A 16,807-nucleotide genomic window follows, 5' to 3' on the forward strand; every position below is an offset into this window, starting at 1 on the left:
AGTTTGATGTTGGCTAAGACTGCAGTCTTTTCCTTTGCCTAATAGTTCAAGGTGGGAACTTTAACTTCGTCATGAGGAATGAAAAGAATTTGATTTTTTTTTTTTTTTCAATCTGACCAGTCTTTAAAGGCTATTGTCTTGGTTGGGGCTCAGAAATCCTATTTGATGTCAAAGTTGAGAAATGACTTTGTTGTTCCAGTTTCTACTGCCTCTCCCTTAGAAAAAATGCCCACTGTTTCTTCAGTAGGTTGGAATCCACAGAGCATTGCAATCTATAATTTAACCAGATATGAAAATTTCACACCTACTTTTTATTACTACCATTACCTGAAATATATGCCATGTACTTGTTACAATCTTAACTATGAAGATTAATAAGATAATATTTCTGCCCTAGAGGAGTTTCTAGCCTCAAGGCAGAGAGAGCTGTATAAAGACCTAACCAGGATTTTACATAATTAGTTCTATAATAATGGTATGAGCAAGGCATTATGGGATGATGAAGAGAGCTCAACTCTAAGTACTCAGGAGTAGTTATATCTTAGGCAACATGGTTGTACTCCTGCTAAAATAGGGCTATTTCATTGGTGAAAGATGATGTAATTGAGAGAAAGTATTGTGATTCATGTATATTGTAACCGAAGGACAGAAACTGTCAACATCCTTTACAAGAAAGGAAAATCATTTCTTGCCAATTCAAGACATTTGACTTTGGGCCACAGGAGGAAAACAAACCATTTTTGGCCTTTCTTGTTTCTTGTTTGCTTGTTTGTTTGTTCCTTTTCTTGGTTATGGTTTGGTTTTGATAATGAAAGATTGCTTTAGGAAAGCTCTGTTTTCCATCTTTTCAAGATTAAAAAATGCATGCAATTTTGTCTTCAAAAGTTAAATATTTCTCCTTTTAAATTTTAAAGTTTTCCTTGACCTTTTATTTGTGATTACCTACTTGTTGTGAGACACTGGTGAAATGCTATAGGATCTATTAAGATGGAAAAAATTCATTTCTGGTCTCTTGAGGCTTACATTCTAGTAAGAGACTATGGCACAAAAATAATACAATACCTGGTAAAATAAATGCCATCAAAATGTTATGGAAAATGAGGGGAGTGTGCCTTGAGTTTTGATCTTCCTGTTGACTGGTTTGGGGTGCGCCTTTAGCCTCAAAATCATGACAGTGGAACCAGGTCGAGGTGTTTAGTATTGTTATAGCTTCATTATCAGAGTTTTACAGCTGAAGTAACTCTCAGAGAAGTCTAGTTCTCTGTCTCTGGTCACATGACTCAGCCACAAGAGTCTGACACAACGTTTCATGCTTACTCTCTAAACCTCAAAACCAGCCACTGCAAATTCACAGCCTGTTGCTAAATTTGGCTCACAGTATGTCTTAATGTTATTATTTTTAGCAATATAAGTATTTCAAAATAACTTCTTGGAATTACTTTTGGCAAGGGCATGTCTTCTTTAAACATATATAGATATGTATTATATAACACACACACACACACACACATATATATGTAAAAAACACACATTGTATATGTGCCATATACTACATGAAATGCAGTGCTTGAAGTTTCTAGATCCCATTAAGTTCTGTTTAGCTTCTGGGTCTTTGAACTTACAGCTCCCTTTTTTTTTTGGGACAAACATTCCCATCTTTTCTTTTTCTAAACCAAGTATTATTTATACCAAGACTCAGCTAAGGAACAACCCACCTAGAAAGTTCAACCAGTTTAGCTTTGCCATAGCTTCTACTTGTAAGTTCTGCATCCTGAATTTATCTCTAACAAAAACACTTTATATTGTAATCATTCATTTGCTTTCAAACAATTTGAGGGCAGGAATTATCTGCTCATCTTGGGCTCTCTAGTACTATGCAATATCTCTGGCATACGGAAAGATTTCAATAGACCTTTATTGACAAAATGTTTTGTTAAGTGATGTAGAGGTGTTAGAAATGGCATGAGAATTCAATATTTATTTGTACTTTCTTAGAAACATGCTCTAGCATAAGCACATTCTTTGGATATAATTTAACATTTTATGCTTTTTTTGTCTTTAATTCTGTTTTAAGATCTTCTAGGGAAAATAATTATAAACCTTAAATTACATAGTCAAAATGATATTGAAAAGGGGGACTATACAAAGAAAGTTTACTATCTTAAAAAAATATTTTTGAAAGTAGGGCTTAAGTAAAGTTGAATCTAGGCCAAAGGGCAGTAAAATATATAAGAAAGCAGAATAAAGAAGTCAGTGAAATTTATAGTGAAACCTAAATAATAGCTGACAGCCTAATTACAAAGATTCAGAAAATTGTTAAGTAGTGATGTCCAAAAGAACAAAGGAGAGGCACAGAATTTTCTATTTTTCAGCAAACCTTGGGACTTGGCAATGATGTAGAGGGAGGGAAGAAGTTCAATATTCTCAAAATCTTGTGGGTATTATGGTGGACCATTGATAGTGAGTGATAGAAAATGTGATGATTAAAATGAATGAGTTAAATTTTAAGTGTAATTTTTCTCTTTTATATAGGATGTAGAAAGCTATATGGGACCATCATTCCCACCATGAGGATGAGAAGAAGCTGGATAACCAACAAAAGTCATAGCTTTGCTGTTTGAGCTCATCTCAGAGCTAAGATCACAAGGCAATCTAATAAGGTGAAAGAAATCCACCCTCCTCCTAGGAAAGAAGAGGTGTATGGTTAACTCACAACTTGGCGACTGAACAACGGCAACAACAATGGTTAACTCCATCTTTTGCAGGGGAGAGAGAGGAGGAAGGAGCACCCATAAACATAGGTAAGAAGAACAGAAACTTTTACTGAATATTTAAAAGTCTCAGTGTGGGCTGTGTGGCAATCTCAATGACTGGAAGCCAGTCACAGAGAGAGTCTGTCAGCTCTTTCCCATGGACTTTTGCTGAATGTTTGTGAAAAGATTAAAGCAGACCTCCCCAACACCCAGGCCATGAGCCAGTACAGGTTTGTGGCCTGTTAACAACCAGGTCGCATAGGAGGAGGTGAGTGGTGAGCCAATGAGCAAAGCCTCGTCTATATTTATAGCTGTTGTCCATTGCTTTCCCATAACCTCCAGATGTAATCTTCTAGTTGCAGGAAAACAAGCTCAAGGAGCTCACTGATTCTGCATTATGGTGAGTTGTATAATTATTTCATTATATATCGCAATGTAATAATAATAGAAATAAAGTGTACAATAAACATAATATGCTTGAATCATCCTGAAACCATCCTCCAGCTGCATCAGTCTGTGGAAAAATTGTCTTCTACAAAACCAGTCCCTGGTGCTAAAAAGAAGGGGACCAGTGGATTAAAGACAGCACGAGGGCTGAGGTAGGTCCTTGACAGGTATCCTGGTCATCAGACACAGGAGGAGAGAGAGGTTGTCTTCCCAGAGAGCTGGGAGGGTGTTAGGGAACTTAAAATAGAGGAGGTCTTGTTCAGACTTCAGAGACAGGAGAGCAGGCCTCTGACCTGCCTGGATACTGCCTGAATTCCATGGCTGCCAGCAAGCGCAGCAAGTCAGGAGGTGCTTTAGATGAGAAAGGGAGTGAGTCTTGGAATTTTTGAGCCCCTGGAGATCTGGCCAACCCTCTCATGCCCCTCACCTCCCACCCACCCTTCCCGCCCCGCTCCCAGGTCTCACAAAATCCTATGACTCAGGCGAAGCAAACAGCATTGTAAAAAGGTTAAAAGAAAACCAGAGTTGCATTTTTGCATACCAACTACTGACGATGATTTCAGTTTGTGGCCTGGGATGATAAACAGGAGCCCCCAAGCCACAATTTTAAGTCGCACCTATTGGGTAGACTCACCCTATCCCAGTCGGGACTCCGGATTGCTATTAATGAGGGCCTTCCTTGTGCTGTTTAAGTCTGGATGTTGATCATTCCAATTTAGTGATGTATGTGCTGTTACTGTACTCTATTGTTTCTATTCCTTTTCTTTTAATGACTGTATACTGAAATTGTCAAATAATATTCTATAAAAATTGAAATTGTTTAAGTATGTATAACTAGCGATTTCTTTTGTTGTTGAATCATTTAAACCTAAAACAAAAATAAACTTACAGCAAAACAAAGGGACATCCCTTACCTCTTCCTGAGGACCAAATATATGGAACCTGCTGAAGTCAGGTGCAAGACATGGGCACAGAAAGAAACCCTATAGTTACACTAGTGTTAATTGCTCAGTCTGGTCTGACTCTTTGCAACCCCATGGATGATAGCCTTCCAGACGCCTCTGTCCATGGAATTTTCCAGGCAAGAATACTGAAGTAGGTTGCCATTCCCTTCTCCAGAAGATCTTCCCATCCCAGAGTTCAAACCCAGGTCTCTTGCAGTGCATGCAGATTCTTTACTGTCTGAGACACCAGGGAAGTCCCATGCTAAATTCAAGGTAGTGGCTTCTATGATTCTAAGGAGGTCTGGAAAGCTGATAGAGACCCATCTCTGGATGTATGGGGCTTTCAAAGGTAGAGAGTGGGCACGAGACAACTGAGATAAACCTTCCAGGGACTCAGATCCCCCATCTCTGCTAAAAAGAGGGCTCTGATCCAGTATCAAATAATTTGAAGCCTGTTGCAAATAGAGTCTAATGAAAACAACAACAAAGCTTAGGATCAGTCCAAATCCACCTTAGCAGCCTGAAAGAGATGGGGTTCCCTTTTCTAGGAATAAAATTGTTTACTCAGTCTCTACTGTTTATTTACTCACAATGTCCAGCATTTTACTGAGAAAAAAAAAATTGAGACATGCAAAGAAGCAAGAATTAATGACCAATTATCAATAAGTAATAGTCACTGGAACCAGGACTAGAGGTTATTAAATATTGAAGTTATCAGACAGGGATGTTAAAATATAAATGAAAAATAGTAGTAGAGAGAGATGGCTAACCTGTGGTTGGTGGACTGATGGTGTATTCATTTCTTATTGTTGCTGCAACAAATTACCATAAATTTAATGGCTTACAAAATAGAAATTCATTATCTTCAAGTTCTGAAGGTCAGAACATTGAAATGGGGTTTATGGGCTAAAATTGGATATCAGCAGGGCTGCCTTTGATCCAGGGGAGAATAAGTTTCCTTGCTTTCTCCAGCTTCTAAAGGCTGCCTGCCTCCCTTGGCTTATGGCCCCTTCCCACATCATCCAAACCAGCAGGACAGCATTTTCAAAGGCTCTCTTTAATTCCAACACTAATTCCCCTGCCTCCCTCTTTCACGTCTTAGAACTTTGTGTTTTTTTTTTTTTTTTTTTTTGACTTCCAGAATTATAATTTTATTTCTGCATTCTTTATGAATAAAATGTAACCAATAACCATTTTCCTCTTCCTTCCCTGCTTAGATCCAACTTCAATGATTACCTGTTTCAAAAATTACTGAAAGACTTCAAGTACATTATTGCAAATAATAGATAATAACTGCTTCCTACAAATTTTTGCTTACTCTGTAAACTGTAGTCAACTCTTGGGACACCTTAAGTAAACTACCTTTATTTTCTTAAATAAAAATGAATAATTTTAAACATCATGCAGAAGAAACATTTTTAATACGTAACTTCCTTAACATAAGGTAAAACTGTCTTAGGCAGGCCACCACTGGGAATTTTTTAAATGTCATTGCAATTATGCACATATGGATTATATTTAGTATTTAAATATACGACCAAAGTAACTAATAAGTCAAAAACAAAGTTAAAGTTATGAACCGATACTTCTTTGAAAAGAGTCTGATGTTTATTTACTTCGGAACAAACACATAAGTGGGAAGAGCCACTAGTATAAACCTATTTTTAGTTTCTATCATTAAAAGCCTAAGAGTTCTTAAAACATAGAAAAACTAAATTTGAATGCATTTGTAATAGTTTTAACAATTTATGTCTTAATAGGACCTTTTAATGGAATGTTTTGAAACCAATCATAGTTCATTGTAAAGATAAATCAGAAAAACTTTTAAACAGCATGTTAAAATGACTTGGACAAAATTGATCAACTAGTAATAATTAGCACATGCAACAGATTAAGAAATTAAATCTTCCACTATATACTTTTAAATATTTTGTCAGACATGAGAAAGTTTTAAATGTTATCACATTCATCTCACACATATTCAATTTTATTTAAAACAAAGTAACAATTCTCTCCAGATTTTTGTGTTTATCAGTGCAAAGTAAAATAATCTCAGTAGAAATGGTTTATTACAATGTTATCTTAGAAAGGTTTATTCCTCAAAATGTACTAAAACATGTCCAAATCATTAGAATGATCAACCTCAATGGCCTCCTCTGCATCCAACTTTGTTTCTCCATGTCCTTCCTGTGATTCATCAAGAGAGGCCAGGGCCTACAATGAGACTACCTGGATAACCCAGGATAATCTCATCATCTTAAAGTCAGATGCTTGGCAGTGTTAATCTTAAATGAAATGTTTATTCCCCTTTGTCATATCACATACCATTCACAAGTATTAGGAATTAGGACACAGACATCTTTGGGGGGACATTATTCTCCCCACTATAGATAGAGAATTTTATCAGAGAGATGGATTACAAAAGTCAAGTGGAAATGCTGAAAAATTATAATAAAAAGATGAAAATATCTTTGGATGAGCTTACTGGCAGACAAACAACAGATTAAATGCTGAATCATAAAGCATATATCAATAAATTTAAAAGTATTAAAATGATACACAATATGTTGACTGATATAACATTAAATTAGGAATTAAAAGCAATAACATTTCTACAAGAAAAAGTGGCAGCTATCTCATTGGGAGAAACATTCTATCCTTACTATATTGCCTAAAGCAAAGCCACTGAATTTTCTTTTCTTTTTTGAATTTTCTTGATTCAAGGAGATTCACTTAAATGCCTGGGCCTTGTTCACTTACGACTTACCCAAGCTAAAATCTGACAGAGTCTACTGGATTACAGCCACAGTCCAGCCTCAGTCCCAGCTATGCATGACAAAAATAGACAGTTACTTTGCTCAACTGAGGACTCAAGGCATTTCAAATATCTTTGTCCAGTATGCCACTCAATAAACCTTATTGTATTTTATTGACTCTTTGACTTTTGTCAGTGGTTTACCTGTTTGATCTGCCATTTAGAAAACCACAGGTGGCAGATTAAAAGACAGATCTCTTCCGAGCCATAAACTATAGGAATAAAATCATGGTTAATGATGATACTGAGTCACACATGTAGATGCCCATAGCAAGGGCCTGTTTTCTGATGAGACTGCATGAAATTAAGGTACCAGTTGGGGATTCTCTACTTAGATGCCACCACTGCTGCTGAATTCACCACTGTACCAGACAGAACAACGTATGTGCCATCAGAGACTTGGCACAAAGTGAAGGACTCTTGGGTTTTGATCCAGAGAGCACCACTACCAGACCTGTGTCTCCTCCCCTAAGTTGCTCTGTTTGTCTTGCAGTGGAGAAGACTGCGTCACACAGGGCATTGCCCCTGCTCTTCCCAGAAGATTATATTAGATCTTTGAACCCTTCTAGGGCTACTGGTAGTGCCTCACTGCTCTTGACACTTTTCAGGTGATAGTGTTATTCTTCCAGTTGCATCAGTCAATTCTAGCCACATTATTTTGTCCTTTCAATCTAATCTATGTCATGTTTTTTACTTCTGGATCATTTGCAGTTGGGAGAGAACATATCTTTTATCACAAGGGCCACTCAACAAGGGTAATGATCAGGATAGTCAATGGACTTTCGATACTTCCCACCATCCAGAGACATCTAGTATATTCGAGTATTGGAATGGCTCCTCAAAAATAGTCTCAAAAATATTTCTGGCTCTACCTTTATCATTCCTTCCTTGTTCACAAACTTTAGTGGGTAGTTTGGTTCCCAGAAAGAGGTAGTTCTCTCTCAGTTACCTTTTGAGGTGAAGTGGGAACCCTAAGATCTACCCAGCCAACTAGAAGACCACATAGGAGGCACTGCCAACCTTCTTGGCTTGTATAGGTCCCACAAAAGAGGTGAGAGTTCATGGAAAATGATTTTGAATATTTGGGATTCTGCTGTGAACATCGCCAAATATGATGCTTCTTTTTCTTCCTTATTGTAAATCAATTATTATGTATACATATACATAGACTTGATATATACAAACACACACACACACACACAGTATATCATTGTGGTGGCAAACCAATGAAAAGGGAATCTAAGGGATTCAAACTTGATTCTGCTTCAGACACCTGGATTCACTTGTTGAACTGCCAGTGTTTTAGATCCTAAAGATAATAACCACTTGGTTGAGAGTACTGCTCGCTGAGCCCCCTACTATGGCCCATGCAGGCCACACGGGGTGCATAATGGGTTTCTATCAGGTTTATTAAAATACCCTTGTTCCTCTAGCACTCGACCTTCTCTATGGAAAATACGGGTGAGAGTAAGAGATGATTGGGGACAGGAAAAAAAGTGAAACTATAGCTACCAGAATGGGACATACCAATTTTGTAATGACTGGGGGAGAGTAACATTCTCAGCACCTGGAGAAGGAATATTAGATAGATGAAGGGTGGTATGGAGGAAATCAGGATATTAATAATGCTTCTTTTTTAAAACTACTCTTGGAACTTTCTTCATGAAGGAAAATGCCCTGCTCCAGCTCTACCAAACTGTTGCAAATGCCTTGAAGTTAACCAATGGCAGAGTCTGCCAATGGTTACCAGATAGTTCTGGCCATAATTTGATTGCCATTTCCCTTATTTGTATTATAAAGTATATTAGAAATAGCAGGGAATGATCCCCAGCCCTCTACTTCCCAAGAAAAACACTCATCATCACATCTAGATATCTTTCCACTAACTTTCTCAGTCACTTCTGTGGAGCAGACAGATGTTTCCCAGAAGGTGGTGTGGACAAACAGCACAGATTGAACTGTCTGTCTTGAGTCCTTTCAAAAAAAAAATTAGGAAGTGAGTCAACTATTGAAGCTGAAGTGGGAACCCTAGGACCCACCAGTCAACTAGAAGACCACATTGATGACACTGTCAACCTTCTTGACTTGTATAGGTCCCATTTGGATGGCCCTCAAATTTGAAAGCAACCTTGTCTTTTTAGGTAAAATATATGCCCCTGAAATGATATTTTGTGTCTGGAAGCCAGATATTAACTTGCCTCCCTCTTAAAATCTTGAAAATTTGTACCTCAGGATGCACGTAATTAAGGAAACATGACAAGTAGATCATGTATCTCTCAGATGGCTATAGAGACCTCTCCGAAATGAGCCTATCTTTGGTTATTTGGGAGAGTTTCTCCAGAGGAGATCTGTCTAGTTATTTATCCCCATGGTGAGAGTCATTCAATTCCAACTTATGTGATATTTGTCTTTGATTTTAACTGAAGTAATCAATGGCACCACTTTGGATCTGGAAGGGATTCAAGTTTGCCTCAATTCACTGGCCAGGGTTATGATGGATGGGTAGAATTACCTTACACCTCTTCCTTGCAGGCTAAGACAGAAGCTATGTAATTGCTAATACATCAAGCCATATCTGGGCCAAGTAGAAATATCAGTACAGATATGTAAAAAAATACTGGATTTTCAAGATATGCCCTCATGGTTTATGACATTTGTTCAGTTGGCTAGGCTCAAACCATGGAAGGGAGAGCATGGTGGTCAGTACGTACACTGACCTTATTCTGGGGTTTGGAGTTCTGTTGACAGTAACTTTATTAAATGTTATACAAGACCAATAAATATATTTTGTTCTAACCTTCTTCTTGTCAGATTAATCAGAGTAACAAACAGGGTGTTATACTCATAGGAAAATTTACCAGAAATCAATATGGCATAAAAAGCAGGGGATCATATGGTTGTGGATAATTCCCTATAGGTTAAGTGTTCCTGTGTGCTGTGTGACCAGAGACACTAACAATCTTAGTTCCAAAATATCTTTTCAAGGGATGTGTTTATTTGTTCTCTTCTGTTTTTTTTTAAATTTATTTTATTGAAGAATAATTGATTTACATTGTTGCTTGTTTCTACTATATGGCAAAGTGATTCTCACACACACACACACACACACACACACACACACACATATGCATATATATGTATATACACACACACACATTCTTTTTCATATTCTTTTCCGTTTAATTTTAATTTTTTGCAGAACCTGCATACTGTTCTCTGTAGTGGCTGCACCAATTTACATTCCCACCAACAGTGTAGGCAGGTTCCCTTTTCTCCAATCCTCTTCAGCATTTGTTCCTTGTAGACATTTTAATGATGGCAATCTTGATGGGTGTCATATGGTATCTCATTGTAGTTTTAATTTGCATTTCTCTCATAACTAGTGATGATGAGTATCTTTTTCATGTGCCTGTTGGCTATCTGTATAGCTTCTTGGAGAAATGTCTATTAAGATCTTCTGCCCATTTTTTGTTTGGGTTATTTGGGTTTTTGTTATTGAGTTATATGAGCTCTTCATATATTTTGGAAATTGAGCTCTTGTCAGTCACATCTTTCGCAACTATTTTCTCCCAGTTCGTAGGCTGTCTTTTTGTTTTGTTTATGGTTTCCTTTGCTTTGCAAAAGCTTCTAAGCTTGATTAGGTCCCATTTGTCTATTTTTGCTTTTATTTCTCTTGCCTGGGGTGACTGATCTAGGAAAATATTGGTACAATTTACGCCAGAGAAATGTTTTGTCTATGTTCTCTTCTAGGAGTTTTATGGCATCACATCTTATACTTAGGTATTTAAGCTATTTTGAGTTTATTTTTGTGTGTGCTTTGAGGGTGTGTTCCAACATCATTGATTTACATGTGGCTACTAGCCTTCCTAGCATACTTGCTGAAGAGATTGTCTTTTCTCCATTTTATATCCTTGCCTCCTTTGTCATAGTAGGTGTGTATATTTTCTTTTAAGTACACTTTATATTTTGAACAGTTTTAGGGGTATGGAAAAATTACACAGCAAGTATAGAAAGTTCCATATATTGCCTACCATCTTCCATTACTAGCCTACCACACATAGCTTCCCCTTTTATTGTCAGTTTACATTAGTGTGGTTACACTTATTACTTGTTACAATTGATGAATCAATATTGATGAGTTACTATTAACTAATTAAAGCCCTTAGTCTACATTAAAGTTCACTTTTTTTTAAAAAGGATTCTTTTATGGGGACTTTTTTTTTAAAGTGTTCATTGAATTTGTTACAGTATTGTTTCTGTTTTTTGTGTTTTTTGGGTATTTTTGGCCCTGGGGCATGTGGGATCTTAGCTCGCTGACCAGGGACTGAACCTGTACATTCAGCATTGTAAAGCAAAGTCTTAACCACTGGACCCTCAGGGAAGTCCCTGAATTTGCTATATTACACAAGTCTGTGGGTTTAGACAAATGTCTAATGTCACCTATCCATCATTCCGGTATCATAGAGAATGACTTCACTGCCTTACAGATGTCCTGCGCTTCACCTGTTCATTCCTCTCCCCTGTCCACTAAACCTCTGGCAATCTCTCTTCCTTTTGCTTTCTGTATATTTTTGCCTTTTCCAGAAGGTCACATATCTGGATTCATGCAGCATATACCCTTTTCAGACTGATTTCTTTAGCAGTACACATTTGATGTTCCACTATGTCTTACAAGTCTTAGTAGCACGTTTCTTTTCATCATTGAATAATATTCCATTGTATGAATGTCCTGTCACTTATTTAATCATTCACCTATTGCAGGACATCTTGGTTGATTGCAAATGTTGGCAATTTTGAATACAACTGATATAAACGTTCACATGTTGGTTTTTGTGTGGACATAAAGCTTTGGCCACCTGATGCGAAGAGCTGACTCATTGGAAAAGACTCTGATGCTGGGAAAAACTGAAGGCAAAAGGAGAAGAGGGCGGCAGAGGGTGCGATGCTTAGAGAGCATCACTGACTCAATGGACATGAGTTTGAGCAAACTCTGGGACCTAGGGAAGGACAAGGAAGACGGTTGTGCTGCAGTCCATGGGGTTGTAGAGTCAAACACAACTTAGTGACTGAAAAAACAACAACAACAAAATTTCAGTTCATTTTGATAGATACCTAGGAGTGCAATTGCTGGATCACATGTTTAGCTTTGTAAGAAAGAGTCAGGTTGTCTTGCAAAGTGGTTGGACCATTCAGCAGCCCCACCAACAATGAGTGAGAGCTCGTGTTAGTCCATGTCTTTACCAGCGTTTGGTGTTGTCAGCATTTCGTCCGTCACAAACCTACTGCATGCATAACACCCACTTCAGTCCCACCATGTCATCTCATAAGACTCGGAGGCAAGGGGAACGGATGCAAATATGTAGATGCTCAAGCTGCTTTGTGCCTCAAGGTACAGAGTTGTTGGTCTTTGACTCAGTAGTCTTTTGATGTATGCCAGACTTCATGAAACTATGCCAAGCAAACTTTTTGGGTTTCAAAAGGGTAAAATCCCAGACACCTTACAGTTCTTTTGTTACATCCACAAAGAAAAACTTATACAAGAATGTTTATTGTAGTTTAATTCATAATAACAGACATTTGGAAATGAACAAAACATCCAACAGTAGATCAATGAATAAACAATTTCTGGTATTCCATACTGGAGTGGGTAGCCTATCCCTTCTTCAGCAGTTCTTCCTGACCCAGGAACTGAACTGAAGTCTCCTGTGTTGCAGGTGGATTCTTTACCAACTGAGCTATCAGGGAAGCCCCATACAATGGAATACTACTTAGCAAAATAAAGAAATGAATTGCTGATGCTCACAATAACATGGACAAAAATTTTTGGCATATGCTGACTAAAATAAGGCAGACATGAAACAGCACATTCTGTATACTTCCATTTACATGACATTCTGGATTAGCATAACTAACTAATGGTTATAGAGATGAGAACCATGCTTGTTTCTGAAAGAATGAGATTGATTGGGATAATACAAGAGGGAGATTTCTTAGGTGATGGCTATCTTGACAGGAATGTATCTTCAACAGTCAAGGTTTGTGTCATTCATACATTTCCTTGTCCTGAATTTGCCTTTTCTAATGTAATATTTTAAAAGGGACAATTGTCATTTGCAAAAAAGTACATTTTCAAAACTGATCAAACTGTACATGCAAGGTCTTTGTACCTCATTTATATGTAAATTATACTTTAATATATAACAAAAATATAGACACTCGATGAATAAAAATGCAATATGGAATTCCAAAACAAAGAAAACTAATTCATCAAGTCAATGATATAACAAAAAGGAACAAATAAAATAAAAGTAGAAAGCATAAAATAGATAAATCAAAATATATCAATAATTCCATCTAATTCCTTTCAAAAGATAGAAGTTTCCAGATTAAGTGACATAAAATAAAATTTAAAAACAAGAATTCAAATTCTAGTTGTTAGGGCTTTGTAAAGAGGCACCCATAAAACAATATGAAACCAATAGTCTCAAGGCTAAAGAATGGATACACACAACTAAGTGAAATAAATTTTTTATGGTACTATCAAGAAACAAATATTCCCAGTCAGACAAAAGAAATTTAATGTGACAGCCTTATATATTGTTATAAAGGTACAACCTACCAGTATATCTCATGAATCTTTTATGCCCCTGACATCATAACTTTAAAATAAAGAAAAAGCTGTTAGAAATTTAAGTACCTGACAAAGGCATAATCCTAGTTGCATCCTTTAACACAGCACTCTGAAAAATTGGCTGTTGACTGAGAAAAAAATAAATAAATATGTGTAATCTGGCTAATTTTGTTAATAATATTGGACATTAAATCTAAAAAAATAGTGCTCTATTATTGATTGAACAGTCACAATGTTTGGACCACACATAAAATTGTAAACATTTCTCCATAAATCTTTACAGGGAAAGTAGCATTCTGCTGTACCACTGATAATATTAATACAAGTGGTTATAGCCACTTTGTAAGGCAATTTGACTTTATTGATCAAGATTTAAAACATGCATATATTTTGTCCCAAAGAACTTTGCTTTTAGGAATATATTCAACAAAATCACTCCCATATGTGCACAAGGATATATGAATGAAGATACTCTATAAGACATCATTATATCAATATAGTGATATAATAAAAATCACAGTTAGGAAATTGGCTAAATTATGGAATCCAACCATGGAAAACTGAATTCATTAAAAAGATGTGTGTATGTGTATATACATACATATGTATGTATATATATATGTATTTATAACTGTGAGGTGATGAATATTAATTTATTATGGTGATCATTTAACAATATATATGTCAAATAATATATCAAATAATTATATTGTGCATCTTCAATTAATACAATGTTTATGTCAATATAACTTAGTAAAACTTGGGAAAATAAATAAGTTATATATATATATATATATATATATATATATATATATATATATATAATATATACATAAAATGCCTCAGAAGTTATAAATGAGCAGAAATAAGCAAATGGCAGTAGAGAGTAGAATTATATACACACACACACACACACATATGTATATGTACATGTGTGTGCTCAGCTGCTTCTCGTGTCTGACTCTTTGTGAACTTAGGGAGAGTAGCCTGGCAGGCTCCTCTGTCTATGGAATTTTCCAGGCAAGAATACTGGAGTGTGTTGCCATGCCCTCCTGCAGGGGATCTTCCCAACCTAGGAATCAAACTCTCATCTCCTGCATTGCAGGCAGATTCTTTACTGCTGAGCCAGCAGAGAAGTCCTATATATATATATATATATATATATATATATATATATTTTATAATATGATCCCACTCTGTGTGTCTTTAAATGCCTAGAATAATGGAAAGATGCACCCCACAATGTAGGCAAGAGTGACTTCTTAGGCAGAAAATAGGATTTGGATGTTAAAGGTGAGGAAGTTTACTAAATGGGACTTATACATTTATCACTGTCCATGGTGGCTCAGATGGTAAAGTGTCTGCCTACAATGCGGGAGACCCAGGTTCAATCCCTGGGTTGGGAAGATCTCCTGGAGAAGGAAATGGCAACCCACTCCAGTATTCTTGCCTGGAAAATCCCTTGGATGGAAGAACCTGGTAGGCTATAGTCCACGGGGTCGCAAAGAGTAGAACACAACTGAGCAACTTCACTTTCACTTTGAGTATTTTTATAGCTAAATATTCATTTATTAAATATTCAACAAAATATAATTCTAATTCGATCTGTAAACTACCAGTCATCTAATTTTTAAAGACAACTTGACCCATGAGCTATGTAAAGAAAAATAAAATTTTATTTTTTAATTCACTTAAAATTTGCTTTTTTTAAAGAACAGGATTCAAGATGATTAACATCTATGCTAAATAAAATGTCTGTCATTATGGAACATTTAACAATAGCTTAATATAATGATTATCTGGTGTGCACTCAAGAAAAACTTGTTGAATGAATTAATAAGCCCTTAGAGACTACACACACAACAAGAATGACAACAATGTATACTGTTATTAACTTGCATGTAAAAGGAAACCTACAATATTTTTTATATGTGTTTCTCACCTCCATGGATTTCCCAAAACTTGTTTGTTACGGACTTTGGAATAAGATAGGAGATAAAACAAATGGGAGATTTTTCTTGATGTTAGCAGAAATGTAAAATGGCCTAGTCCTGAATTGAGCAGGTATAGGCAGGGTGATTTGGCTATGCCAAAGCCTTCGACTGTGTGAATCACAATAAACTGTGGAAAATTCTGAAAGAGATGGGAATACCAGACCACCTGACCTGCCTCTTGAGAAACCTGTATGCAGGTCAGGAAGCAACAGTTAGAACTGGACATGGAACATCAGATTGGTTCTAAATAGGAAAAGGAGTACGTTAAGGCTGTATATTGTCACCCTGCTTATTTAACTTATATGCAGAGTACATCATGAGAAACACTGGGCTGGAGGAAGCACAAGCTGGAATCAGGATTGCCGGGAGAAACATCAATAACCTCAGATACACAGATGACACTACCCTTATGGCAGAGAGTGAAGAGAAACTAAAAAGCCTCTTGATGAAAGTGAAAGAGGAGAGTGAAAAAGTTGGCTTAAAAGCTTAACATTCAGAAAACTAAGATCATGGCATCTGGTCCGATCACCTCATGGGAAATAGATGGGGAGACAGTGGAAACAGTGTCAGACTTTATTTTTTGGGGGCTCCAAAATCACTGCAGATGGTGACTGCAGCCATGAAATTAAAAGACACTTACTCCTTGGAAGGAAAGTTATGACCAACCTAGATAGCATATTAAAAAGCAGAGATGTTACTTTGCCAACAAAGGTCCGTCTGGTCAAGGCTATGGTTTTTCCAGTGGTCATGTATGGATGTGAGAGTTGGACTATGAAGAAAGCTGAGCACTGAAAAATTGATGCTTTTGAACTGTGGTGTTGGAGAAGACTCTTGAGAGTCTCTTGGACTGCAAGGAGATCCAACCAGTCCATCCTAGAGGAGATCAGCCCTGGGTGTTCATTGGAAGGACTGATGCTGGAGCTGAAACTCCAGTACTATGGCCACCTCATGCGAAGAGTTGACTCATTGGAAAAGACCCTGATGCTGGGAGGGATTGGGGGCAGGAGGAGGAGGGGACGACAGAGGATGAGATGGCTGGATGGCATCACTGACTCGATGGGCATGAGTTTGAGTAAACTCCGGGAGTTGGTGATGGACAGGGAGGCCTGGCATGCTGCGATTCATGGGGTCGCAAAGAGTCGGACACGACTGAGCGACTGAACTGAACTGAGATGAGGCAGGGTGAATTTAAGAAGCGATGAAGTCTTTGATACATGCTGTGC

General features: G+C 37.1%; 1 protein-coding gene across 1 annotated transcript in view; it reads left to right on the top strand.

The window, feature by feature from the left end:
* Positions 1–2,654: 2,654 nt before the first annotated feature.
* The window catches only part of IL15 (interleukin 15), a 127,246-nt gene continuing 113,093 nt past the window's right edge, over positions 2,655–16,807 (top strand). The window contains exons 1-2 of the mRNA XM_065904415.1: positions 2,655–2,801; positions 3,110–3,153. The gene's annotated coding sequence lies outside the window, so the exon portion shown is untranslated. The remainder of the gene's footprint in view (positions 2,802–3,109; positions 3,154–16,807) is intronic.

Source organism: Muntiacus reevesi, chromosome 13 (genome assembly GCF_963930625.1).
Source record: "Muntiacus reevesi chromosome 13, mMunRee1.1, whole genome shotgun sequence".
NCBI classification, from domain to species: domain Eukaryota; kingdom Metazoa; phylum Chordata; class Mammalia; order Artiodactyla; family Cervidae; genus Muntiacus; species Muntiacus reevesi.